Source organism: Nannospalax galili, unplaced genomic scaffold (genome assembly GCF_000622305.1).
Source record: "Nannospalax galili isolate Female #2095 unplaced genomic scaffold, S.galili_v1.0 scaffold1005, whole genome shotgun sequence".
Classification (NCBI taxonomy): Eukaryota; Metazoa; Chordata; class Mammalia; order Rodentia; family Spalacidae; genus Nannospalax; species Nannospalax galili.
In genome coordinates, this window is record NW_008353008.1 from 850,012 (window position 1) to 876,192 (window position 26,181).

Here is a 26,181-nt window from a genome sequence, read left to right on the forward strand (position 1 = left end):
TTCCCTTCCCTTCCCTTCCCTTCCCTTCTCTTCCCTTCCCTTCCCTTCCCTGACATCTTTCCCTTCGCTGACATCTTTCGCTTCCCCGAGGGAAAGATGCCCCGTGTGAAATAAATCTGTATCCCGCTAAGAATTCCATCTGTGCCTCGGTGCCTCATCCATCCACTTGTGCTCTCCATCCGCCACCTCTCCATCCCAACTTTTTAACCTAACACTAGTCCTATCAGAAAACTTGACTCAATCTAGTATTCTTTATATTATTCCTTAACTAAATTAGTCCCATTTGCACTAGTAATAGCATTTCTTGTGTCTGTGTGTGCACATTTATGTGTGCTTGGGAACATGGGATGTGCATGTGTGTGTGGAGGCCAGAGGACAACTTTGGATTGTTCCAAAGGAGCCATCCACCTTGTTTTTTTGTTTGTTTGAGACAGGATTTCCACATAGCTCCAGCTGGCCTCCATCTCACAGAGATCAACCTGCCTCTGCTTCCTGAGTGCTAGGCTTAAAGGCATGTGCCACCACACCCAGCATTTTCAAGTAGGTTCTGAGGATCAAACTCTGGTCATCATACTTACTTGCCTGGCAAGCACTTTACTAAGCTATCTCCCCAGCCCCAGTAATAGGTTTTTTATATACCAAAGTTGTATTCAAACATAAATTCTTAGGGCCAGTAAGAGGGCTTGGGGGATGACAGTGCCTGCTGACAAGCCTGATCACCTGAATTCAATCTCTTGACTCACACTGTAAATGGACAAACCTGACTCCTACAAGTTATCCTCTGACCACCACATGAGCACTGTGTCAAGCGTGCCTACACATGCACATGTGCACACACACAAGAACAAAAATAAATTAAATAAATGTTTGGTTGTTTTTTTTTTGAGACAGGGTCTCCCAGTAGCCCCAGCTGGCCTGGAACTCATTATATAGACCAGGCTGGCCTTGAACTCACAGAGATCTGCCTGCCTTTGCCTTCTGAATGCTGGGATTAAAAGCATGTACCACCATGCCCGGCTTATAAATGTAATATTTTTAAAGATTTATTATTTTATTTATATGAGTATATGCCCATGGAGGCTACAAAGGGGCACTGGGTCTCTTGGAGCTGGAGTTACAGTCCTTTGTGAGCCACCTGGTATGAGTCCTGGGATCTGAACTCTGCTCTGAGAGAGCAGTAAGCACTCTAACTGATTAACCAGCTCTCCAGCCCATAAATGCAACTTTTAAAAGCAGATTCCTATGAGGTTTTTTAAAATTTATTTTTATTTTGTGTTTTGTTTTGCCATTCATGCAATGCCCATGGAGTCCAAAAGAAGGTGCTGAATCTGCTACAACCGGAGTTACAGATGGTTGTTAGCCACCATGTGGGTGCTGGGAACCAAACCCAGGTCCTGTGCAAGAGCAACCAGTGCTCGTAACCACTGAGCCATCTCTCCAATTGGTGTGTTTTTTTGTTGTTGGCTTTGTTTTTTTGAGTCAAGAGTTATACAATGTAACATTAAGATGACTTGAAAACTGTAATCCAAGATGGCCTTAAACTCATGATCATCCTGCCTCGGGCTGAGTACTAGAATTACTAAGCACTTTAAAAAGAAACCCAGAACTACAAATGGCTGTACTTGTCAGTAATTCTAGCATTCTAAAGGCTAAAGAGATGTAGAGGACTGCTGTGGGTGAGGGATACATAACAAAACCCTGCTGTTTCAAACAACAAAAACTCAGAAAAAATTGGAGGAGGCAGAAAGAAGAGCCCAAGGAAGAGGGTTAGAGAGCTGGCTCAGGGTTAAGAGCACTGACTGCTCTCGCAGAGAACCCAGGTTCAGTTCCCAATATCCACATGGCATCTGACAACCATCTGTAACTCCAGTTCCAGGGATTCAATGCCTTATACTGACTTCTGCAGGCATTGCATGCACATGGTGCACTTACATACATGCAGGCAAAACACTCATACACGTTTAAAAAAAAAAAAAAAAAAAAAAGACAAAGAAAAAAAGAGCCCAAGGAAGGGGTAGAGTGCAGCAAAACACTGTCAAACAGGGCATGCACTCGGCAACTCTCAGCAACTGTAATTATCAGCACAAGATTTGCACAAGATTAGGCCCCTCAACATTCTGTTACAGGGCCCCATCTCTCCCAGGGGATATAAAGTTAATGATTGCTAGGGAAGGGAGACACATTTTCTTCAGCTGGTGTAGCAACTGGTAAAGTGCTCAGGATTCTGTAAATAACCCTTCATCCAAGCTCCTGTAAAACTCAGTGTGTAACCCCCCGCCCCGTCCAAAAAAAAAGAAAGAAATGGCAATGGAAGGAGGACTGGTTGGAAAGAGGAGGGGGATGGGGGGGGCAGTGAGAACGGGTAATGAAAAGTAAATATAATCAAAATGATGTCCATGTAAACAAATAGTGAAACCCATTATTATGCCTAAGTAATATACACTAATGACTGGTTTTGTAGAAACCAGTTATAGAGTTTTGACGTATTTATCATTTGATTTAGGATTCAGTTAAATCTGTAAACCAGTTAAATTTATAAACTACTTTCAAGAGACTTGGCATTTGTACATCATTGTGTATGTTTTGTATCTTTTGGTTCTGTTGTTTAGCCAGACAGTAAACAGGGGTTTTCCGACATTCTTATTCACTTAGTTCAGTTTTGTATGAAGTTCTGGTTGCCAAGTACTTAGGTACAAAACAGCATGGCACCACTTAGAGGCAGAGGCAAGTTCAAGCCAAGCCTGGGCTAGAGACCCTATCTTAAAAAATAACAAAATGAAATAAAAAGAAATGACAAAAAATTTTTAAGACCTACAGTTTCTTAACCCTAAAGCTAAATCTTGAAAATATTTAATTTCTGGGGCTGGAGAGATGGCTCAGTGGTTAAGAGCACTGGCTGCTCTTGCAGAGGACCCAGGTTTGGTTCCCAGCACCCACATGGTGGCTAACATCCATCCCTAATTCCAACGCCCTCTTCTGTCCTCCACGGGCACTGCACAGCACAGATGCACTTACACACATGCAGGCAATACACTCATAAAATAATAACAATAATAAAGAAAATATTCAATTCCTTAATATTCTGAAGAGTTGACAGCTACACATTGGCTTGCTTTCCTTTTTTTAACTGCAGATTTGGCAACGTACAATAAATCTTGTAAACCTGCACCAAGTTAATGAATAAGGATCACTTTTTAAATATTGTGTGCGTGGTACATTTTTTTCTTAATTTTATGTGTATGCATGTATTGTCTGCATGTAGGTAAGTGCACCTATGTTGTGCAATGCCCATGGAGGACAGAAGAGGCTGTCGGATCCCCTGGGACTGGAGTTACAGTTGTTAGCTGCCATGAGGGTGCTGGGATTCAAACCCAGGTCTTCTGCAAGAACAACCAGTGTTCTTAACCTCTGAGCCATCTCTCCAGCCCTGTGTGTGGTACTTTTTAATTATTGTATGTGGGTATGTGAGTGTAGGCACACACGTAGAGGTCAGTGAACTCTGGGAAGTCAGTTGGTCTTCTCCTTCCACCTTACTGAGACAGGGTCTCTCTTGTTACTGCTGCTGAGTACTCCAGGCTAGCTGGCCTGCCAGTTTCAGGGATTCTCCTGCCTCCCCCTCCCATCTCGGCCTGCAATAGGAGTGCTGGCATGAGAGACATTGCATCTAGCTTTTTCTGAGTTTCAAGTAAACATAAAGACCTGAGGTCAGATCCCCAGCCCCCATACAAAAGTTCCAGGCAAGGTGTAACCCTGTAATCTGCACTATGGGGGCAGAGAAAAGTGGATTCCAGGAGCTCACTGGCCAGTCAGCCTTGCCAAATTAGTTCAGGAAGAGGTTCTGTCTCAAAAACATTAGGTGGAGAACAATGGAGGAAGACACCAGACATGTATCTGTATACATAAACACCACACAAAATTAAATAAAATTTACAGTAGTCAAAAAAATGTAACATATTCAATTACTGCAATGTCTGTTTTTGAGATTAACAGCAATATTCACATGATAGCTGTGTTAGCAGTAAAGACAAGCTTGTCAGATTTAAAATGCTGCCAAATTTTAAAGTCACGAAAGTATGATGAATCTTATTTTTACAAGGTTTTTCAGAACTACTCAACAAAATGACTATCTTTATATCATGAGAGGAGTATAACTCATTTTAAAGAAAATGCCTAAGATTACAATTGTAACCTTAGTCATTTTGGCTAACTAAACTGTTAAGCAGTCAGACAAGCATTCACAGGCTTTGTAGGCCATTCAAGACCCTTCCCCCATGATGAACTTTGGACCCTACATCCCATTCACGTTTAAGAAGGTAGAAATATCAGCAAAAGCTACCTCCTCCTGGTCAAAAGAATGGGCCAGAATACATGATCTGCTCCAATATTGCACACTACTATCCCTTTCCATAAGAGTTGATCCACCTAAGCCTGTCAATCACCCAACCAGAAGAGCACCCTCAGGAAATCTGATTCACCTGAAGATATGCTAAGATAAGAGTGAGACACTTTTCACCTTTAGAGATAATGTATTTATACATCTCAGGTGCCCCTCTTTGGGTGCTGCTGATCCTATATGGATCTTCACTGCCAAGTCTGTCTGCTTTTTTCTTAATTCTAAATCAAAAGCCTAACTTTTCCTTTCCCCTTTCTCTCTCTCTTTGGATACTGTCCAAAATCCTAAGCATGCTTGCTTCCTTGCTTTCTATGAATCCCAGTACCCTTTTCTATAGCTGCCTGCAGACCTCCTTTGCCTACCTTTAACTCTAACAGCATGCCTTTCTCTCCTTCCTCCCAGCAGTTGCCAGAATTTATAGCATGCCTGTCCAAACTAATAAAATGGTTCTTCAGCTTCCTTCTGAGTCTGTTTATGAATTTTATCAATCAGACTAAGAACCTGCAAAGGAAGCCCTGATGCCCCAGTAACATGTGTCTTGCTCAATTCTTTGTTCCAAACACAAAGAACTTGAAAAATGAGCCACAGGACACCCTTGAGACCCTCTCCAGTAGCAAAACAGACTATCAGAATGCTATCTCAGAGTACTAAGAGAATGGAGAATGTTTCCTTACTACTCAAATGACAGTCCCCATTCTGGTGCCAAACACAATGCAAAAAGTAACAACTTACTAATTGAAAGTTGCTGTCCTTTAAGAGCATATCCTTCCTGCGGTTTTGTCCCCATATTTCAAAAGTATACTTCATTTTTCCTTATCATACAGGGTATATGGATTGTTTTTGTTTGAGGGCCCTAAGAAAGCTAAGTATGAGTAAACATACCTATAACCCCTGCATTTGGAAGTCTGAGGCAAGAACAACATATGGGCTACATAGGGTTCATAACTAGGCTGGGCTAAATGAACAGATTCTGTTTTGTTTTTGTAATTTTATTTGTATGTATAGGAGTGGGTGCATGTGCCTTTGGGCATGGCGGCCAGAAGAGGGCTTCATATCCCTGTGAGTTGGAGTTATGAGACACACCTGGGTTTTTTGCTTGTTTTTTTTTTGTTTTGTCTTTTTGAGACAGGGTCTCCCTGTAGTCCCAGCTGACCTGAACTCACAAAGATCCGCCTGTCTCTGCCTCCCAAGTGCTGGGACTAAAGGTGTGCGCCACCATGCCCAGCTTCCCTAATGTACTTTTTTAATTTAAAGTTTAAAATATAAGTCTCATCACACTGGTCTAGTTGATACTTTGTCATAGCTTTCCACCATCACTTTAGAGTAAGGCATATTCAACCTAAGGGTGCAAGTTACTAGCAGCAATTTGAAATAAATTCTTGTATGTCCACAAAAAAGTATATTGCTGCCTTCCCAGTACCCAGCACAGACTCTGATGTTTTGCTCAGTCTACACTGACCGAGTAATCTCATGACCTCTATTACTTCTCAACAACAAGAAACTGGCCAAAGCTACTAAAACAAAAGTTTTCAAGTCAATAGTACTTAGAGATTAATTTTTTAAGGATATTAAAAAATGGTTTTTGATTATTTATTTGTGAATGGGGAGGGGGTGCCATGGCATACAGTGAAGGTCAGACAATAACTTGCAAGAATGGGAGTCAGTTCTTTCCTTCCATCATATGGGTTCCAGGAATTGGACTGTCGGGCTTGGTGGCAAGCACCTTTACCCAATGAGCCATCTCTCCAGCCCTGAAGGACATATTAGAGGTTACTTTATATATAATAAAAGTTAGCAAGAGAGATTCTGTTTCCACTTAAAACTAAAGGTCTGTATATGAGAAACAGTTTAATCCTATAATGGATGACTTAGGTACTTTTTTGAAGCATTTTTGTAACTTTAAGCAGTCTTATACAATGAATTTAAGTGCTCCACTTATTTTTGTTCTTTTGGGTTTTGTTTGTTTTTGGAGACAGAGATTCACCTACCTCTGCCTCCCATGAGCTGGGATTAAATACTTTTTAAAAAATTTATAATGGGGGGCTGGAGAAACGGCTCAGCAGTTGAGAGCACTGGCTGCTCTTGCAGAGGACCCAGGTTCGAGTTCCAGCACCCCAAGCTGGGATTACAGATGTGAACCATCACACCTACCTTACTTTTGTCATTTTTTAAAGGCCAGTAACACCTTAAAAGTTAAGAAAATGAGTCAGGGTTGGTGGCTGACACCTGTAATTCCAAGACCTGAGAGGTTCACACAAAATAATCGGGAGTTTAGAGTTATCACAGACCACATGGTAAGACCTTATCTAAAATACACACACACTCCATAAATAAAATCTAAGTAGAGACCTAAAAATTACTCTAATGTGGAACTTATGTATGGATTAATAAACATTAATATACCAAATTTTGAATAAATCCTATAAGCTATACTATTATTTTCAACTTAATTTCATTCTTGCTTATTGTGTGTCAGGGTTCTCTAGAAACAGAACTGATATAATAAATATATACATATATACATACATATATATATATGTATGTATATGGATTTATCAGATTAGCTCACAGGATAGAGTCTGAGTAGTCCAACAATGGCTGCACCACACTGGAGAGGCTGAGAATCCACAGTCACTCAGTCCATGAGGCTGTGTGTCTCAGTCGTCCCAATCTAGCACTGGAGAGGCTGAGAATCCATAGTCACTCAGTCCATGAGGCTGTGTGTCTCAGTCGTCCCAATCTAGCACTGAAGGTCTGATGAATTCCAAAAGATGGGCTAGTCTTTAGTCTACAGCAGCAAGACGAACTCACCAGCGAGAGAGAAGGCAAGTAGCAAGAAGCCAGGCGTTCTCCTCTGCCATGGCCTTTTATATGAGCTGCCATCAGAAGGCAACACCCACACTCAGGGTGTGTCCTCCAGTTTCACATGATCCAATCAAGAAGATCTCTCTCATTTCAGTTAATCCCAGATCCAGTCAAGTTGACACCCAGAATTAGCCATCACACTTATTTTTAAATTTTGTCACCTTTGGCTTTTGTTTTAACAGGATTTGCCTATGTAGCTTAGGCTGGCCCCTCAAACTCTTCATGATATCCCTATGTCAGCCTCCTAAGTGCTGGAATTAGAGGTATGCAGCACCATGCACAGTTGAGAACTGCCATGTAGGTGCTGAGAACCAAACCCAGGCCCTCTGCAAGAGTAGAAAGTGCTCTTAACCACCGAGCCATCTCTCCTGCCCTACCCATATGGATTTTTTAACCTTTAAAAAGTTAGATTTTGTTATATTTTATTTTATGTGTATGGGTGTTTTGCTTGTATGTATATAAGTATACTACATGGGTGCAGTGCCCCCAGAGGCCAGAAAAGGGTGTTGGATCCTCTGGAACTGGAGTTATGGACAGCTGTTAGTGACCATGTGGGTGCTTAGAATCAGACCTGGGTCCTGAGTAGCCAGTACGCTTACCTGATGAGTCATCTCTCCAGCCCCGATTTTATGATCCTTAATGCTAGAATGCCACTTCCCATAAATGCCTAGTTTTGAGTTTGACTGCTGACAACCTAAGTATCATAAATAAGATGGCATATTCTGGTCCCTAAACAGATGTGGAGAGTGCTCTACCAGCTGACAGAATATTTTATTTTACTAGCCACCCTGCTTTCAAGAAAGGTAAGTGCTCCAATGAAATAGCTCAGTGTCTACAGCCAAGCATGACCACACAAATCTGATCCTCAGGGGACCCATGTGGAATAAGGAAAAGAATCAACTCTTGTAAGTCTTCTGTGTACGCACAAAATAAATGTAGCAAAAATTTTACTATTATTATTAGTCTTTTTGACACAGGGTCTCCTTGTAGCCACAGCTAGCCTGGATTCAATATGGAGACCAGGCTGGCCTCGAGCTCACAGAGATCCGAGATCCACCTGCCTCTGACTCCTGGGTGCTGGGATTAAAGGCCTTCACCACCAAACCAGGTTTTAAATTATTTCTGAAAAGGTAACAAAAATCTATTTGAAACTTTATGTAACAATGGATGACTATAACATGCTTATACACTAAGAAGCAAAAAAGTCAGCCATGCCTTGTGGCACACATCACTCTGCATTCTAGAAAATAAGGCAGGGCAGTGAGTTTGAGGCCAGTCTGGGCAACACAGCAAGTTCCAGGGCAGCCTGGAATACTTAGCAAGACCCTGTGCCCAAAAAAGAAAGAAAAAGTGCTGGAAGTAGTGGTGCATACCTGTAATCCTAACACTAGAGAAGTTCACACCAGCCTGGTCTATATATCACCTTGCAAGCCCTACACAGTGGGACCTTATCTCCAAAGAGAGACTACAGAGGGGAGGATAAGGGCTGCCAGGCTATTAGATATCCCATTGGACACTAAATCTTTTAAGTCTCTGTCATAACTTCTTTGAAGATAAGATTGTGGTGTAAAAGCAGCCACAAACACTATGTAAATAAACGAGTGTAACTGGATTCCAGTAAAAGATTATTTATGGTGTTGGGTGTGGTGACTTGGACCTGTGATCTCAGCATTTGGGAGGCTGAGGCAGGAGGATCACCTAGAGTTCCAGGACAGCCCAGCCTGTGTAGTACATTCCAGAACAGCCTGGGCTAAGAGAGACACTGTCTCCAAAATTAAAGCTTACGTACAGGCGCTAAAATTTTAATTTCATATAATTTCCAAGTGTCTATTTTTATTATTTCGTTGGGTGTAGTGGCTCAAGTAAGGATTATTAGTTCTAGGTCATCCTCAACTACATACGATTTGGAGGCAGACTGGTCTACATAGGGAAAAAGTGGTTAGTTTGACTGCTGATCAGGGCGGAGTCATAAAGACATGAATCTCAAAGTAACTAGGTGAAAGGGACTGCTCTGGGTGGCAGCCCGAGTTCTCCAGACTGTCAGCTCAATGTCTAACTCTGCGCATGTTAGAACAAAGTTCTGGGCCGCGCGCCATCAGCGACAGGGAACATCGGCCAGGTGGAGGAGGTTGAACGTCCAGGGCGGCCTCGCGCTCCTCCCGGATCCAAGGAAAGGCCGCAGCACCCGGGAATCGCCGCCTAGCGGCCAGCGCGGAAAGCGACCACGACTCCTCCCGACCACAGGGGAAGGAGCCAGCGGCGGCGCACGGCGTGGAGCAGCTGGGTTGGGCAAAGCTGCCCGGCTGCCTCCGCGCCCAGCTCCCGCGGCCACCCGGCCTCCCTCCAACCCGCGGAGCCCACCACACACCCGCCTGCCCGCGCCGCGTTCCGCTCTCACCCGCACCCCGGTCTCCCACCGCCGTCAGGCTCGGAGTCACAGCCATATTGCCCTCGCCAACCGCTTTTCCGCATCCAGGCCCCACTCACCTCGGCCGCACGACAGCAGGAACCTTCCCCAGCTCCTCAGCCTTCCAGACTGGCTGGCCCACAGCTTTATGCCAATCAGCCAATCCCCGCCCCGAGCCGGCCTAATCTGATCAATGAGATGTCCGCTCCGGCTCGGGGGCGGGCCCAGGGAGCCGGGGCAGAAGGACGGGCGGCCTACCGGAGCAGCCCCGGCGGTCTTTCAACTAGGGCTGCGCGCGTGCGCAGACCCCATGAGGGGGCGTGTGCTTTCGGGAGGACCTCGCTTTGTGTCTTCGGTGCTCCTCCCCGGGAAATACTTTTGTTTGTAGACGTCACGCCTGGGGGTGTGGGAAGACCCACACTCGGTAAGTATCCTTAGGTGTGCGTCCGTTGGAAAGCTGCGAGTCTTGATCCTCACAGCTTGGGTCGAGCCATTTTCATCTCAAGCTCGGTGGGATTCGTGCTCGCCCCGCAGATCTCGCTTTTAGGACTTCACATCCGGGGTGTTTCTGTTCTGCCGGAGTAGGAGTGCGGGATTGCTCAAAATGATTAAAGATTGTAGATTCCAGTCTTTAGTTCCACCGTCTCACAATCTGGCACGTACGTTTTAAGTACCTGAATATTCTAAGACGCTCTAAATTTCAAATAGCTTTGTCATGAAAATGTGATCTGTCCATGTCGAAGCCATAACCAGCATGGTAATGTGTGTAGGCGCGATAAAACAATATATAGGAGAAAGCCTATCAGAATTTCAAGAGGCTGCTGATAGCTGGACGTGGTGCCACATGCCTATAATCCCAGAATTTAGGAGATGGAAGCTAAAGAATCAGGAGTTAGAGGCCAGCCTGGGCTACATGAGACCCTGTCAATAATAATAATATAATAATAATAATGATAAGCTGTCTCTCTTACCCTCCCACTATAGATGATTCCCAAGTCCGTGGGCTGGCACTTGAGCACTGGTGTTCTAGTCTGGGTGGCTCAAGTTCCTCCTGGCTAGGCCTTTCCTCTTTCATCAAGAGCTTTAATTCAATTACTCAACAAGGGCTTGTTGGAGGCCCACTGTGACAGTACAAAGACTTCTTTTTAAGCGTTGAACCACACCCTGGGTGAGCCTACAAGGTACCAGGGCGATAAGGACACAAAGTTAACATGTGATCAAAAGTTATAATGTAAGTATAAAAGGGCCTGAGAGCCATGACCAAGCCTGGGGTGGGGTGGCTATGAGAACACTTTAGGGAGGAGGGAGTGCTTGGTCTGAGGCTTAATGAAAAGGTAACTACTGAACTGAACCAGAGAGGACAGGGCAGTGGCATTCCCAGCAAAGGTCCCTCGCTTTGGAGATATTGATAGGATCTACTACTAAGCTAAGAGTTGTTTCAGGGCTTCTGGTCACTGGCTGTTTCCAAGACCCAAGGGGAGATTCTAGTGCTGAGACCACATGGTCCTCTGTTATCTTCTATGTTTTAAAAAGGAGGGTATCTGAAAGCACCCCTCAAATGGAGATTGTTTAAACCTGTTTTGGGTTTCGTTTTGTTTTGTTTTTTTTCTAACCTCCCTTTTTCATACTCCCTTAATCCTGAGTGCCCTGGTGTGGCCCTGGATTTTTGATGATCTGGAGAAGGAGAGTTGAATCAAAACTGAGCCATTTTCATCGTAAATTATTGTTATTTTTCCCAATTATGGAATAGCTTCCAAGAATTTTCCTGACCAAGCACCATACTATTTCACTCAGTGTTGTGACACAAAGAACCCATTAACATTGCCCATGAACATTGCTCAGCACCTGGTATCAGAACCATGTGGTTGATGAAGGAGAAAGGATTTGAAACATGTTAAGTCAGAAACTAATCCAGGGGAAAGTCTGCAGTCATCACACTTTTGAAACTGTAAGTGGGATGCTTTGCAAGTACTCTTGTCCACTGAACCATCTTCTCCAGCCCTGTCCATGTTTAGTAATTCTTTGTTTACATCTTTGTTAAGAGGCATCCTCTGAGGGTTCCCCAGTGAGCCCTGCCTCCTTGTATAACATCTTTTCCTCCAATACTGACTGGAGTTAGTAACTTGCTTCTAATGAGCAGAACGGAGCAAGAGGATGTTAATTCTAAAACTAGATTATGGCGTGCTTGCTCTTGGTCTCTCCTTTGCTCACTCTGAAGGAAGCCAGGGTCACTATGAGCTACCCACGTGGCAAGAAAATGAGAGGCGTTTCTGGACAATAGCCAGCAATGAAGCCGGATCCATCAGTCTGTGGGAAACTAAATCCTGCTGAAAGCCATGTAACTTGAGCTTGCAAAAAGATCCTGTTGCTGAAGCATTGAGATCACCGCGCCACGGCTGACACCTCTGTTAGAGCCTTGTGAGAGCCCAAGCCAGATGCTCCCAGTAAGCTCAAGTGGGCTTCCCATGTACACAGACTAGGAGAGAATAAATTATTATTGTGTTAATCTGATACAGTTTGTAGTAAATTGATAGAAAGTAATAGATAATGAGCCAGGCATGGTAGCACACGCCTTTAATCCCAGCACTTGAGAGGTAGAGACAGGCTGATCTCTGTGAGTTTGAGGCCAGCCTAGTCTACATAGTGAGTTCTAGGCCAGCTGGGGCTACAGGGACACCCTGTCTTTAAAAAAAAAAGAGAGAGAGAGGAGAGAGAGAAGAAAGAAGGAAGGAAGGAAGGAAGGAAGGAAGGAAGGAAGGAAGGAAGGAAAGGAAGGAAGGAAGGACTAAAAGTACTAGATAATGAATGCAGTTTCTCTTCCACAAAAATCATAAATTGGTAACTAAATGTTGAAGTTTTAGGGCAAGTCACTTGGGGGTATTAGAAGAAAATGGACTTTGTTTTTGCTTTAGTACATTTGATTCTGGAATTTTTAACCCAAATAAATACTTCAGCTTTTCTGGCAGAATCCTGAATAACTGAAACTTCATCTGCTATTTGGAGTATTCATTGAAGAGCGGAAAATGAATAAAAGGTTGCTTACTATGTTGTCTTGGAAAATGTCTTTGACTTACGGAGGCTGGGGGGAGATGGCTTAGTGGGTTAACTCACTTGTTACCAAGTCTGACAACCCGAGTTCCATCTCTGGGACCTACATAGCAGAGAAAGAGGAGCAACTCATATCCACACTGACAGACAGATGCACTCTCACACAAACACAGACAAACAGACACACACACACACACACACATACACACACACACACAAATAAATGTAAAAAAAAAAAAAAAAAAGAGGAAGAGAAAGACATTGGAGTCATTAAACACATGTTCAAACTATACCTCTGCCCTGACCTTCTGTGTGGCTTTGAGTAAGCTAATCAGCCTCCCCGGTCTCAATTTCCTAACCTCTTTAGTAGGAATAGAGGCTACCTCAGAGAATCCTTGAGGATTTATTGTGTAACATTTGTCAAATGCTAAGGTCAATTTGTCACAAAGGCCCAAAAAAAAGTCACCGTGAAGGACAATAATGTGTACTTGTGATCCAGTGGTTAGTAAAATAGGAACAGACAAATGTTCACATTAGCCTGCCTGTCTCTCATGTCAAATTTAATGACAGTCTCATTTGATAATACAGATTATTTGCATGTGGTCTTTTCCTAGAAATCAAGTCCCATTTCCTCTTGTTCTTCTTTTTCCCCCAGCTCTGATTGCCTCTCTATAAAAATGTAACACAGTAAAATTAGTCTTAAGAGGTCCTGGGTTAGAATCTAGGAAAACCTGCTGAATATCCAAGGACATTTGGATAGGAAAATGGGATGTCCACAGGTATTTCAATACAGGTAGAGGTGGCATGTGTCTGGGAAACAGTAAGCTACAGGCTGGCCCTGTCAAGACTAATTGGAGAACTGACATTCTTTAACTGAAGGCCAGAGTCAGTGCAGTGATTATTGGCTTCAAAGCTCTTTAATCTCTAAGATGGATACTGTTGGAAGAAGTTAAGATTTTAATCTTCCAGGCCTGGAGAGATGGCTCAGTGGTTAACAGCACTGACTGCTCTTGCAGAGGACTGTGGTTTAATTCCCAGCACCCACATGGCAGCTACAAACCATCCTTAACTCCAGTTCCAGGGGAATCCGAAGCCCTCTTCTGACCTCCACAGCATTGCATGACACGGGTTCACTCACATACATGCAGGCAATACACTCATACACATAAAATAAAAATAAAATATTTTTAAAAAAGATTTCAATCTGCCTTAGTGATATCTCAACCCAAATTAATACTCCTATCATGAGGCCTAATAACAAATTGTTGAGCTATTTTGATGTCATCATTTGACTTTGGGAATATTGATTGTTCTGAGCCTTAAAACCTTTATTCTTCTCAGATCAGTGCTTAGTGACAGATAATATCTGTATCTAGTCAGGCCAGGAGAAGGAAAGAGAATCACAAGTTCAAGCCTTCCTGGAATACAGAGTGAATTCAAGGATAACTAGTCATTTGTGAGACCCTGTCTCAAGACAATGGAGGCTAGAAGCTAGGGCACAGTGACAGAGCATTTGCCTAGTATGTGTAAGGCACGGAGTTCAAAACTACAAAAACAAAAAAACAAAACAATAACAACAAAAAGATCCAAAGCTGGGTGTGATGGTGTATGCCTGTAATCTCAAAACTTGGGAGGTAAAGGAAGGTAGGTTACCGAAAATTTGAGGTCAGCCTAGTCCACATAGCAAGTTCTATGTCATCCAGGACTTTAAAACGAGACCCTAGTTCAAAAAAATCAAGAGGGGGCTGGAGAGATGGCACAGCTGTGAAAAACACTTGCTGTTCTTCCAGAGGACCAGAGTTCGATTCCCAGTACCCACGTGGTAGCTAACAACGGTCCACAACTCCAGTTCCAGGGGATGCAACACCTTCTTCTGGCCTCCTTTGAATAGGAGGCCAAGAACCTAGAAATCCCTGGCCCAGACTTCTACCATTGGTAATATTTTGGCTGTTTTGGTGGTTCAATCCCATGTGGTCAGGAAGCAGCTCATATCATGATAGGAAGAAAAAGTGAATATAAGGGGCTAGGGTATGATATGGCCCCCAAGAGCATACCCCTAATGACCTAATTCTTCCAACTGGGCCCTCCTCCATCATCTACCTCCCATAATGCTGCACATGAATCTGTTATGGTCTGCATGTGAAATATCCCCTAAAGGCTCATGTATTTGAACACTTGGTTCCCAGCTGGTGATACTGTTATGGAAGGTTGTGGAAGCTTTGGGAGTTGGGGACAAGCTGGAAGAATTAGATTTCAGGCACATGGAGGCTGGCTTCACACATTGATAGCTCAGCAGCTTCCTGTCTAATCTTTGCTTCTTTTCTCTTGGTGACCTGAGTTTAATTAGGGTTGCTTGGATGAACATAGGCAGGGGTTATTTACTGGAGCACTTAACAATGCCTACACCACTAAAGAAAATAATTACTCCTTCCCCAGCAACCATCAGCTGCCAATAGCTTCTTACAGAGGCTTGCAGCTTTTTGAGCCCCTCTCCATTCATGCTAGAATGTTGATATGCTCCATCTTATTCAGGTCTTCTGCAGGTAATCAGGACTTCTGTGAGTTCATGAGTGCGACGGTCATGTCATGTCCAGAAGACAGCATTTCACAGCTCTCCTCTCCATCTTCTGGCTCTTACAGTCTTTCTGCCCCCTCTTGAAAATGTTGAGAAGGAAATGGAGAGGGTGAGATAGACACCCATTTAGAGCTGAGTAGTCAACATTCTCAGAAGTTCAACCAGTTATGAGTCTGCATTAACCACTGCCCACTGCAAAGGGAAGTAACTCTGGACCAAGGCCAAGAGAGGAACTAATTTATAGGTGTAAGCATAAATAGAAGGCAGTTTGACACCAAGTGCATTTAGCAAAATTATAGTAATAAGTTGTATCTCCACTTTCCTAGTTTACAGTTTTAGTCACAAATTCCTCCTATGGAACCTCGAAGTCAATCAGAAAGTAGTTGGTCTCCCTATAACAGTCATGCCACCTTTGTAACAATGGGCACACCTTGCCTCAGAGGTTGGTATTGTAGCTCACAGATGGGTAATACTGCTGATGACTTTTCTCTCCCAGTGGTCTGCATAGTACCTTCTAGCACTCTGAACACTAGCCAACAGGAAAGAAGCTTACAGCTCAGTTCATACATAGATTTCTCTGTCCCACAACCAACGTGTGTAGTATCTTCAGCAATAGGGTCCTACCATCTAGTTCTGGTGGGCAACTAAGAACAATGGCATTGGCCTGGATTGAGGGTCCTCTCGAGCCTTAGAATTTTATATTATTTTTAAGATTTATTATCATTATTTTTAAGTTATATGTATGTGTGTCTATGCATGGGCATGTACACATTTATGCGGGTGCCCATGGAGGCCAGAAGAGGGTGTTGGATCCTCCTGGCTCTAGAGTTAAAGGCAGGTGTAACCAACCAAACTGGGGTTCTCTGCAAAATCACTATGTGCTCTTAACCCCTGAACCATCTTTCCAGCCCCAGAATCCTTAGATTCTTTTATATATATTTTATCTATTATTTTTATTTTATGTGTATGAGTGTATTACTTGCATGTATGTGAGTGCACCTGTGCTGTGCAATGCTTTGGAGGTCAGAATAGGGCGTCGGAACTGGAGTTAAGGATGGTTTGTAGCTGCCATGTGGGTGCTGGGAATGGAACCCAGGTCTTCTGCAAGAGCAGTCAGTGCTCTTAACCACTGAGCCATCTCTCCAACCCCAGAATCCTTAGAATCTTGGGTCCTAAATGCTGGGTGAAAATTTAGTATTTTCTAGAATAGATTTTGTTGTCTACTTATTTATTTTTGAGACCGGGTCTCATTATGTAGCCTTGGTTAGCCTGGAACTTGCTATGCAGACTGGCCTCAAACTCATAAAGATCTGCCTGTCTCTTCCTCCCAAGTGCTGGAATTAAAGGCATGGGTCCCCACAGTTGGCTGTAACCCTTTTTCAAAAGATGCTTTACTTATTTACATTTCCATGAATATATATGGGAGTCCCCTTCCTCATCATCCTGCTAGTATCATTGGAAGAATTTGTTTTTGCCAGTGTGATCAGGTTCAAGGCATCATTCTCATTCTTATATTGAATTGTATTCTCATTGTATAAGTGAGTTTAAATATGTCTTTCATGTTTATTGACCACAGAAGTTTTTTCTTTACTAAATGCCAATTTTCATTTCTTGACAAATATTATAGGATTGTTTATTCCCTTTTTGTCTCTGCTTGCCTATGAGGCTGCAAATTACAGTCAAAGTTCTTGTCTCTTGACACTGCTTATGCATTTAAAAAAGGTCTTTTAAAAATATTTATTATTATTATTATTATTTTGGTCTTTTTGAGACAGGGTCTCCCTGTAGCCCCAGCTGTCCTGGATTCACCATGGAGACCAGGCTGGCCTCGAACTCACAGAAATCCACCTGCCTCTGCCTCCTCCGCCTGCCTTTGCCTCCCCAGTGCTGGGATTAAAGGTGTGCACCACCATGCCCGGCTATTATTTTATTTTATATGTATGAATAGTGTTTTGCCTGCATGTATCTAAGTATATTATGTGCACTTGTATGCAATGTCCAGAGGCCAGAAGAGGATGTCAAATCACCTGGAACTGGAGTTGTGGATGGTTGTTAGCCACTATGTGGGTGATGGGAATCAAACCCCAGTCCTCTGGAAGAACTGCACATGTTCTTAACCACCCTGAGCCATCTCCCCAGCCCCTGTTTTTTAAAATTCATCATACATTTACTTCATTTTTAGCTTGACTTTCTATTAAATCTTTAGCTTTATTGATTTTGGCTGCTATGTGAGGACATTCTCCTTTGTCTGGATGATTTAAGAGTGTTATTCATTGATGAGCATGTCTAATCTCCCCTTTATTGGCAATAGGACTCACACCTAATATTAACGCTGTCTCCTGTTTGATCATTTTGGGTTCAAACCCACCTCTGTAGTAGCTACCACTGTGTGATGGTTTGAATTAAAATGTCCCCATAGGCTCTAGGTATTTGGATATTTTGTCCCTAGATGATGGCACTGTTTTGGGAGGTTTTAGAAGGTGTGGCTATCCTGGAGGAAGCAGGTCACTGGGGGTGGGCTTAGAGAGTTCTTAAGCCTTGCCAGATCTCCAGTCGCTCCCTTGCTTCCTGTGCCTGTGTAATGATGTGAGAGCTTAGCTTCTGCTGCTCCTGCTCCAGCCACCATGCCTCCCTGCCATGACAGACTGTCATTTCCCTGGAACTGTAAGCTCAAATAAACTCTTCCTTCTATAAATTGCTTGGGTCAGTATTTCTATCACAGCAACAGAAAAGTGACTAATACACACTGAAAAGCAGATTTTGGTAGACTTTCAAAAACTCGTTTTACTTAATGCTCCACCTGCTTCATGGCTTGTAAAACAGGGTCTGCAAATCCCACAGCAGCAATGGCCAGTCTGCCTGCTACCACCATACTGGCCATGGCTCCATTCCATGGCCTGGCTCCTTAAAAAAGTTTTTATTAAAAAAATAATAAAAATAAAATATTTTAAAAAGGGGCTGGGGAGAAAGGGGCTCAGCATTTAAAAGCACTGGCTGTTCTTGCAGAGGACCCAGTTTCAGTTCCCAGCACCCATGTGGAGGCTAACAATTGTCTGTAACTCCAATTCCAGGGAATCTGATGCCCTCATCTGACCTCTGTGGGCATTGCAGAGCATGGGTGCACTTACATGCATACGGGCAATACACTCATACACACACACAAAATAAAAATTATAAAAAGCTTTTATTAGCATTTATTAATTATAGTAGTGATGGGTTGCATTCTATTTTCATGCATGCAAATAAAATATTTGACAGTTCATCCCTCATTACCTTCTCTTGCCCTCTTCCTCCTGTTGCTCCCATTCTCTTCCTAACTAGTTATCATTGTACATTCATGTCTTTTTTTCTTTATTTGATGAACCAGTGAGTTTAATTAGGGTTACTTTCAGGATTTTGGGCAACTTGTAGAGGCTACAAAGAAAATGGCTCTCCCTTCCCCAGCAACCATTAATTGACTGTGAGCCTCTCCCCACTTACAAATTTTTTCACATTAAAAAAATTTTGATTTGGGGGCTGGTGAGATGGCTCATCAGTAAAGGTGCTTGCCACCAGGCCTAACAGCCTGAATTTGATCCCCAGTGGAAGGAGAAAACAACTCCTGCAAGTTGCCCTCTGGCTTCCATACCCATGCTGTAATATGTGTGCAAGAGAGCACATGCATATGCACATGAATAAATAAATGTAATTAAATTTGGGGTATTTTATTTGTCATGCTAAGGATGACGTCTAGGGACCTGCCTATGCTAGGGAAGTGCTTTTCCACTGAGCTGCATCCTAGCCACTAAAATTGCTTTAAAAAAATTTAAAATTTGATTTTATGTGGAGATCAGAGGGCAACTTGTGGGAATCAATTCTCTCCTTCCACCACGTGGGTGCCAGGAATTAACTCAGGCCTTCAGGCTTGGTGGGAAGTGCGCTTACCCTCCCAGTTAGCTCCACCTTCTCCCGTTTCTTTGGACACTGGCTGGCTTTGAACTCCTATCCTTCTGCTTCCATCTCCCTAGTTTTGGGATTACAAGTATGCATCACCACACCTAGTAAAATTACTTTTGTTGGGGCTGGAGAGATGGCTCAGTGGTTAAGAGCACTGACGGCTCTTGTAGAGGACCCAGGTCCAAGTCCCAGCACCCACATGGTGGTTACAAACCGTCCTTAACTCCAGTTCCAGGGAAATCCGAAGCCCTCTTCTGACCTCCTCAGCACTGCATGACTGCAATACGCTCATACACATAAAATAAAAATAATAAAAATATTTTTAAAATTGCTTTTAAATTTTTATTTATTACTGGTGTATGGAGGGCACAGATACCACAGTGCTTGTTTGGAGGACAGAGGATAACCTTGTGGAGTCAGTTCTTACCATACCTTTACCTGATATGTGGACTGCATGAAAAATGACCCCCATAGGCTTAGGTATTTGAACACATCATCCCCAGTTGGTGACACTGTTTGGGAAGGTTATGGAACCTTCGGGAGGTGGAGCCTTGCTGGAGGGCTTTGAGGCTTTATAGCCTGGCCACACTTCCTATTCTCTCTTTCTTTGCTTCCTAACTACCAGGCCTGCCTCATGCTCCCTCTGCCATGCCTTCCCTGCCATGTTGACTGTACTCCCTCTGGTACTGTAAGCTAAAATAAACCTTTTTCTCCTCTAAGTGGATTTTGGTCATGTTGTTTTATCACAGCAACAGAGAATTAACTAATACACACGCATGCCAGGGATCCAAATTAGCCTTTACTGTGAACCATCTGCTGGCCCAACTGTTTTTTTGAGATGTGTTCTCATTGTAGCCCAGGCTTTACTAGAACTCCTGACATGATATCCCTGCTTCCTCCTCCTCCTGAGTGTTGGAATGATCAGTATATGCCACAAGGCCCAGCAAAATTGCATTTTTATTTAAAAAAATTTTTTTTTTGTCTTTTTGAGACAGGGTCTCTCTGTAGCTCCAGCTGACCTGGAACTCACTATGAAGACCAGGCTGGCCTTGAACTCACAGAGATCCACCTGCCTCTGCCTCCGCCTCCCAAGTGCTGGGATTAAAGGCATGCATTACCATGCCCAAGTATTTAAAAATTTTTAACATTATTGGCCAGGTGTGGTGGTGCACGCCTTTAATCCCAGTACTCAGGAGGCAGAGGCAGGTGAATCTCTGAGAGTTCAAGGCCAGTCTGGCTACATAGTGAGTTCCAGGCTAACTAGGGCTACAGAGAAACCCTGTTTCAAAAAACAACGGCAACAAAAAAAAATTTTTTTTTACATTATTTATTTTATGTGTTGTGAGTGTTTTGTCTGCTTGTATGAAGGTGCACCATATGCATGAAATGCCCATGGAGGCCAGAAGAGGGTGTCAGATCCCCTGGAACTGGAGTTTTGGATGGTTGTTAGCTGCCATTTGGGTGCTGTGAACCAAACCTGGGTAGTCTGCAAGAGCAGCCAGTGCTCTTAACCACTAAGCCATCTCTCCAGCCCCCAAATTGTTTTTTTAAACAAGCCAAATATGTGTATTTTTTTCTTATAATTTCTGCAGTTCCAGTCTTAAATTACTCTTCCTGCCCCCCATCTAGGTTGCATATGTAGTCCTCAAGGGCCAGATGGGTAGAGTATGCTTGTAATCTCAGCACCTGGGAGGCGTATTACAAGTTCAAGCCCAGCCTGGTCTACACAGATGTTATCTGAGAAAAAGAAAAATTATGTGATCTTCAAAATTTGAGTTTTAATTTATCTGGAAATTTTAGGAAAAGGACATATAAATCCAAATTTATTTTCATCTAGATGGCTAGTCAGAGTTTCCATATTAATTTCTCATAATTTAACAATTTATATTTTATATGCTTTAAACTCTACATTTTTGATAATACACAGAACTTATGACTAGAATTTGTGACTACATATGTCATGTATACTCAAAAAGTCTCCAGTAGCCCAGACTAGTCACTATGTAACCAAGGATGGCCTTGAACTTCTGATCCTCTTGCCTCAGCCTACCAAAGTACAGGGAGTCACAAAAGTGTTGTTTGACGTGCTGGGGAAGAAACCAGGGAAACAACCACAGCCACAATTGCCTCAACAAAGAAACCAACAAACAAGTGCTTAATTAAATATATCTAATCAAAGAAGCCAAAGGCCTCTCCAATGAAAACTTTTAAACTTCTGTGGTGGTTTGAATGAGAATGTCCTCTCACAGGCTCCAAGCATTTGGACATTTTGTCCCCAGCTGGTGGCTGTTTTGGGAGGTTTTAGGAGATGTGGCCATGTCAGAGGAAGTCCATCACTGGACATGGCCTTTAAGAGTTCTTTTAAAATTTTTTTATTTATTATCTTTATTTTTTTTATGTATTTGAGTATATTGCCTGCAAGAGTTTAAGTGCGCCTATGCAATGCAATGCCCTCAGAGGTCAGAAGAGGGCATTGGATCCCCTGGAACTGGAGTTACTGATGGTTGTTAGCCATCATGTAGGTACTGGGACTCGAACCTGGTGTTCTTAACTGCTGAGCCATCTCTCCAGCCCTTCAGTCTGAGAGTTCTTAAGTCTTGCCAGATTTCTAATTGCTCTCTGCTTAAAGATGTGATGGCTCAGCTTTTTGTTCTGGCCACCTCCTTCCACTATGCCTTCCCCATCATTATGGACCTTACCCTTGGAACTGTAAGCTAAATAAACTCTTCCTTCTATAAGTTGCTTTGGTCATGGTGTCTTATCATAGCAAAAGAAAAGTAATTAATGTGACTTTAAATACTCAAAAGAAACTGAAGAAGACAGTAGAAGAATGGAAAGATTATCCCTATCCTTAAGGATTGGAAGAATCAATATGGTAAAAAATGGTTTATCAAAGGTAACCTAAAGATTCAATATAATCCTTATCAAAATTACAAAGCAGGTCAGGAGAGAGCGCTCAGTGGTAAAAAAAAAAAAAAAAAAGTGCTTGCTGCAAGCTGCTAAGGGAGAAAATCAACCAACAGCCCAACCCAGCTCTAAAGATACAATAACCACAAAGACTGGCACAGCAAACTACCTCTATTGGGGTAGTAGTGGTACTGTTATCTGGTGGGTAATCAACAACTATCTAATTGTATTTAAAGAACTCTCAATGGGAGGGAATTCATGGGTGGCACTGTAATTATAGCCAAATATACAGGGTTGGAGAGGTCATAGATCCTAGAGAAAACCCTATCTATCGTATCTCCAGACAAATGAAATTTCTTATGCTAAATATGGATCCTTATATTTACAAGCAAGTGTACCATACACCTCTAATTCAAAAGCCTCTTTCTGCAACAGATAGAGGCTATTACAGAGTTCCACAAGGGGTTACACACAGAGAATATATGTCTGCAAGATGCGCAGCCCTAGGTGACAGAGCGACAGTGGAACCTTTACACCTAAGGCTCATGGAACATAGCCGAACAGGAGTTGGAGAGAATACTAGTGCATCCCACAACTATCACCAGTGAAGCTTCCTTACACAATAGTGTGATGCACACTGGTCAAGTTTTAAGAGAATGAGACTGCAGAGTGTGTGTCCTTAGATAGGACTCCTATAGTAAACCTCACCCACTCACAGCTCAGGGACCATTTCAGAAAAGGGGGCAAAAAGAAGGGAGAAAAGACAACTCACTCCACAAAGTTGTACTCTGACCTCCACAAGCATAGCATGCATGGGCCCACATACACATCACATACACATGTGTGCTTGCACACAATAATAAAAAATTCCAAAGCCATTCTTCAGAGGACAGAAGAAAATGAAATCTTAAAGTTTATTTGGAAAAACAAAAGACCTCATAAAGCCAAAGCAATCCTGAGCAAAAAGAGTAATGCCAAAGGTAACACCACACCTGATTTCAAGTTATATTACAGAACTATAATAACAAAAACTGCATGACACTGGCACAAAAAAGATACAGACTAATGGAACAGAATGAAAGATCCAAACAGCTATAGTCACCTGATTCTTAACACCAAAAAATTCACATCAGAGGAAACAGCTTCTTTCACCTGGGAAATTGGATATCAATATATAGAAGAACGAGACTAGATCCTAATGTCACTGTACAAAAGTCAACTCCAAATGGATCAAAGACCTTAACACCTGAAACTCTGAAACTATCAGAGGAATAGGTGGGGAAAAAGTTTCAAAACATAGGCATGGGAAAGGACTTTCTGAAAAAGGGCCCTAGTAGCTCAGGAAAGAAGGTTAACAACTGACAAATAGGACCTCGTGAAATTAAGTCTTCTACCTAGCAAAGGGAATAGTTGACTAAATGAAAAGTCAGCCTACAGGACAGAACATCTTTGTCAGCTATGCATTTCACAGAGGGTTAATATCTAGAATATACAAATAACTCAAACAACTGAACAAGAAAATAACCTAATCGGGGCTGAAGAGATGGCTTAGTGGACAAGAACACTGACTGTTCTTGCAGAAGACCCTGGTTTGAATCCCAGCACCCACATGGCAGCTAACAACTGTCTGTAACTCCAGTTCCAGGGGATCCAACAGCCTCTTCTGTCCTCTGTGGGTATTGCATGACACAGACACGCTTACCTACATGCAGGCAATTTTATGCATACACATAAAATAAAAATAATAAATAAAATATTTAAAAAATAAATAGCCAGGCATGGTGGTGCACGCCTTTAGTCCCAGCACTCAGGAGGCAGAGGCAGGTGGATCTCTGTGAGTTCAAGGCCAGCCTGGTCTACATAGTGAGTTCCAGGCCAGCTGGGGCTACTGGGAGACCCTGTCTCAAAAAAGACCAAAAAAAATAAATAAATAAAAATTAAAAATGGGGAAATAATCTAATCACTAAAAGGAAATGAACAGTCTATAAAATATGAAATACAAGTGACCAACAAACCTATGAAAAATATTCAACCTTACTAGTCATCAGAGAAATGCAAATGAGAACAATTTTGAGATTCTTTCCTACTCCAGTCAGAATGCCATCCATTAAGAAAGCAAATGCTGACAAGGATGTGGACAATAGGGAACCCTTATACTGGGAGTGTAAACCAGTCTGACATCTATGGAAATCAGAATGGAGGTTTCTCAATAAATTAGAAATAGATCTACCATATAACTCACTATGCCAGTTCTGGGTATTTACCTGAAGGAGTTCAAGGCAACATACCACAGAGATACTTGCACATCAATGTTTATTACAGCACTATTCACTATTCACAATCACTGTATGGAACTAAACTAGCTAAATAAAATGTGGTCTATAAACACAATGGAATTTTTCAGCCAAAAAATGAAGTTATATTAATTGCAGGAGAATGGACACATCATGTTAAATGAATTAAGCCAGTCTCAGAGAGACAAATACCATGTTTTCTCTCATTTGTGGTTCCTACGTTTTTTTTAATAATCATTAATATTTATTTCAAGAGAAAAATGAACACAAATACTTCAAAGATTTTTGGTTTTATATAATCTTATAAAATCATGTGTGCATATGTGACATGAAAGCAGAAGGGAAATTGCCTAGGGAATCAAAGGTCTAATAGGAGGGGTGAGAAAAGAAAGTAGGAGAATAGGGCAGAGAGCATGAATCTCAACACACAATATACACGTTCAAGAAAATTAAACATAATTAAAACCTGTAAAAAGAAAAAGGATCATCTGATCTCAAAGTTTCAGAAACCCGATGACTTTATAGACATACACAGACACCAAGGATCCAAGTGCAACCGATTATGACTAGTAATAATCAGATACATACAGATTAGAGATGCATGTGCAGCAAGAGGCTGCAGTGTGCTTATCCCTGAATAGGACACGTATATCGAACTTCTGCCTCCCAAGGCTCAGAGGTCATTGCAGAAGAAGGGGCAGAAAGATTGTAAGAGGCAAAGGTGGTAAATGAGTTCAATAGTGTATAACTGTATTAATTCAACTGGGAACCTAGAAACTTATAGCCACTTAAAGAGATGTACTCTTGCTCTGGAGTGTGTTACCGAATATGTTAAATCTATAACAAAATGATTCTTCTAATCATGTATATAGTTATTAAAAATTAAAAAAAAATTTTCAGAAACTGCTGCTCCTTGAGCTCCTTAGACTACAATTCTTTGAGGGGAAGGATTGATTTCCTTCTCTTTTTTTAAAAAAAAACTATTTTCCAGTTTAGATATTTTTATTGATTCTGAGAATTTCATACAATGTATTTTGATCCTACTCAAACCCACCCCATCTCTTCTTAGATCCACCCCACCCCTCTATTTCATGTTCTCTATTTTTAAATATATTTTTATTTTATGTGTATGAGTGTTTTGCCTGCATGTATGTAAGTGCACCACATGCATGAAACGCTGCTGAGGTCAGAAGAGGGCAGAAAGTCCCTGGAACTAGAATTAAGGACAGTTGTTAGCTACCATGTTATGCTGGCTCCAAGAGTTCTGTGGTTCTTGGCAAGAGTGCTGTTTGACAAAGTTCCAGCTGAAAGCTGATGACTGCTACTCTTTTGGTGGATATCGCTTCCCCAGTTACTCCTGGTTTTTATAATTTGTATATCCTTCTCTTCTTTAAGTATTCTGATAACCAATTCTGATGATGGAATGGGAAACTAAACCGGGAAAATCTCTGCCTTTAGCAGAATTATTATATTACTGAAACAAAACAAAAGTAATAAGATAGACGACTTCCTCCTATGACTATGATCTCGTTTGGACCTGCATTTGTGATTGATAATGAGGCTTGGTTTCCCCCCAAAGGAAAAGATAGCATGCAATAGATGCCCTGCTGGCTTTTACAGGAGTTTATGACTTTAACCCTAAACGAGGAACTATTGAGACTAAAGTTTGGTATAAGGAAAAACTATTTGGCTTAGGGAAACTCCTTCTTGGATAGAAAGATTAGCTAAGTCAGTAAAAAGCTGGTGGTGCATGACC

General features: G+C 42.2%; 1 protein-coding gene and 1 pseudogene across 2 annotated transcripts in view; both read right to left on the reverse strand.

The window, feature by feature from the left end:
- The window catches only part of Mtfr1 (mitochondrial fission regulator 1), a 73,013-nt gene extending 63,118 nt beyond the window's left edge, over positions 1-9,895 (reverse strand). The window contains exon 1 of one of the 2 annotated variants that reach the window (XM_008850262.3): positions 9,746-9,895. The gene's annotated coding sequence lies outside the window, so the exon portion shown is untranslated. Of the gene's footprint in view, positions 1-9,656 lie in introns of both variants that reach the window. The other variant, XM_017802515.2, reaches the window with a different exon arrangement.
- Positions 9,896-17,447: 7,552 nt separating this feature from the next.
- LOC103747729 lies at positions 17,448-18,169 on the reverse strand (annotated as a pseudogene).
- Positions 18,170-26,181: the final 8,012 nt, after the last annotated feature.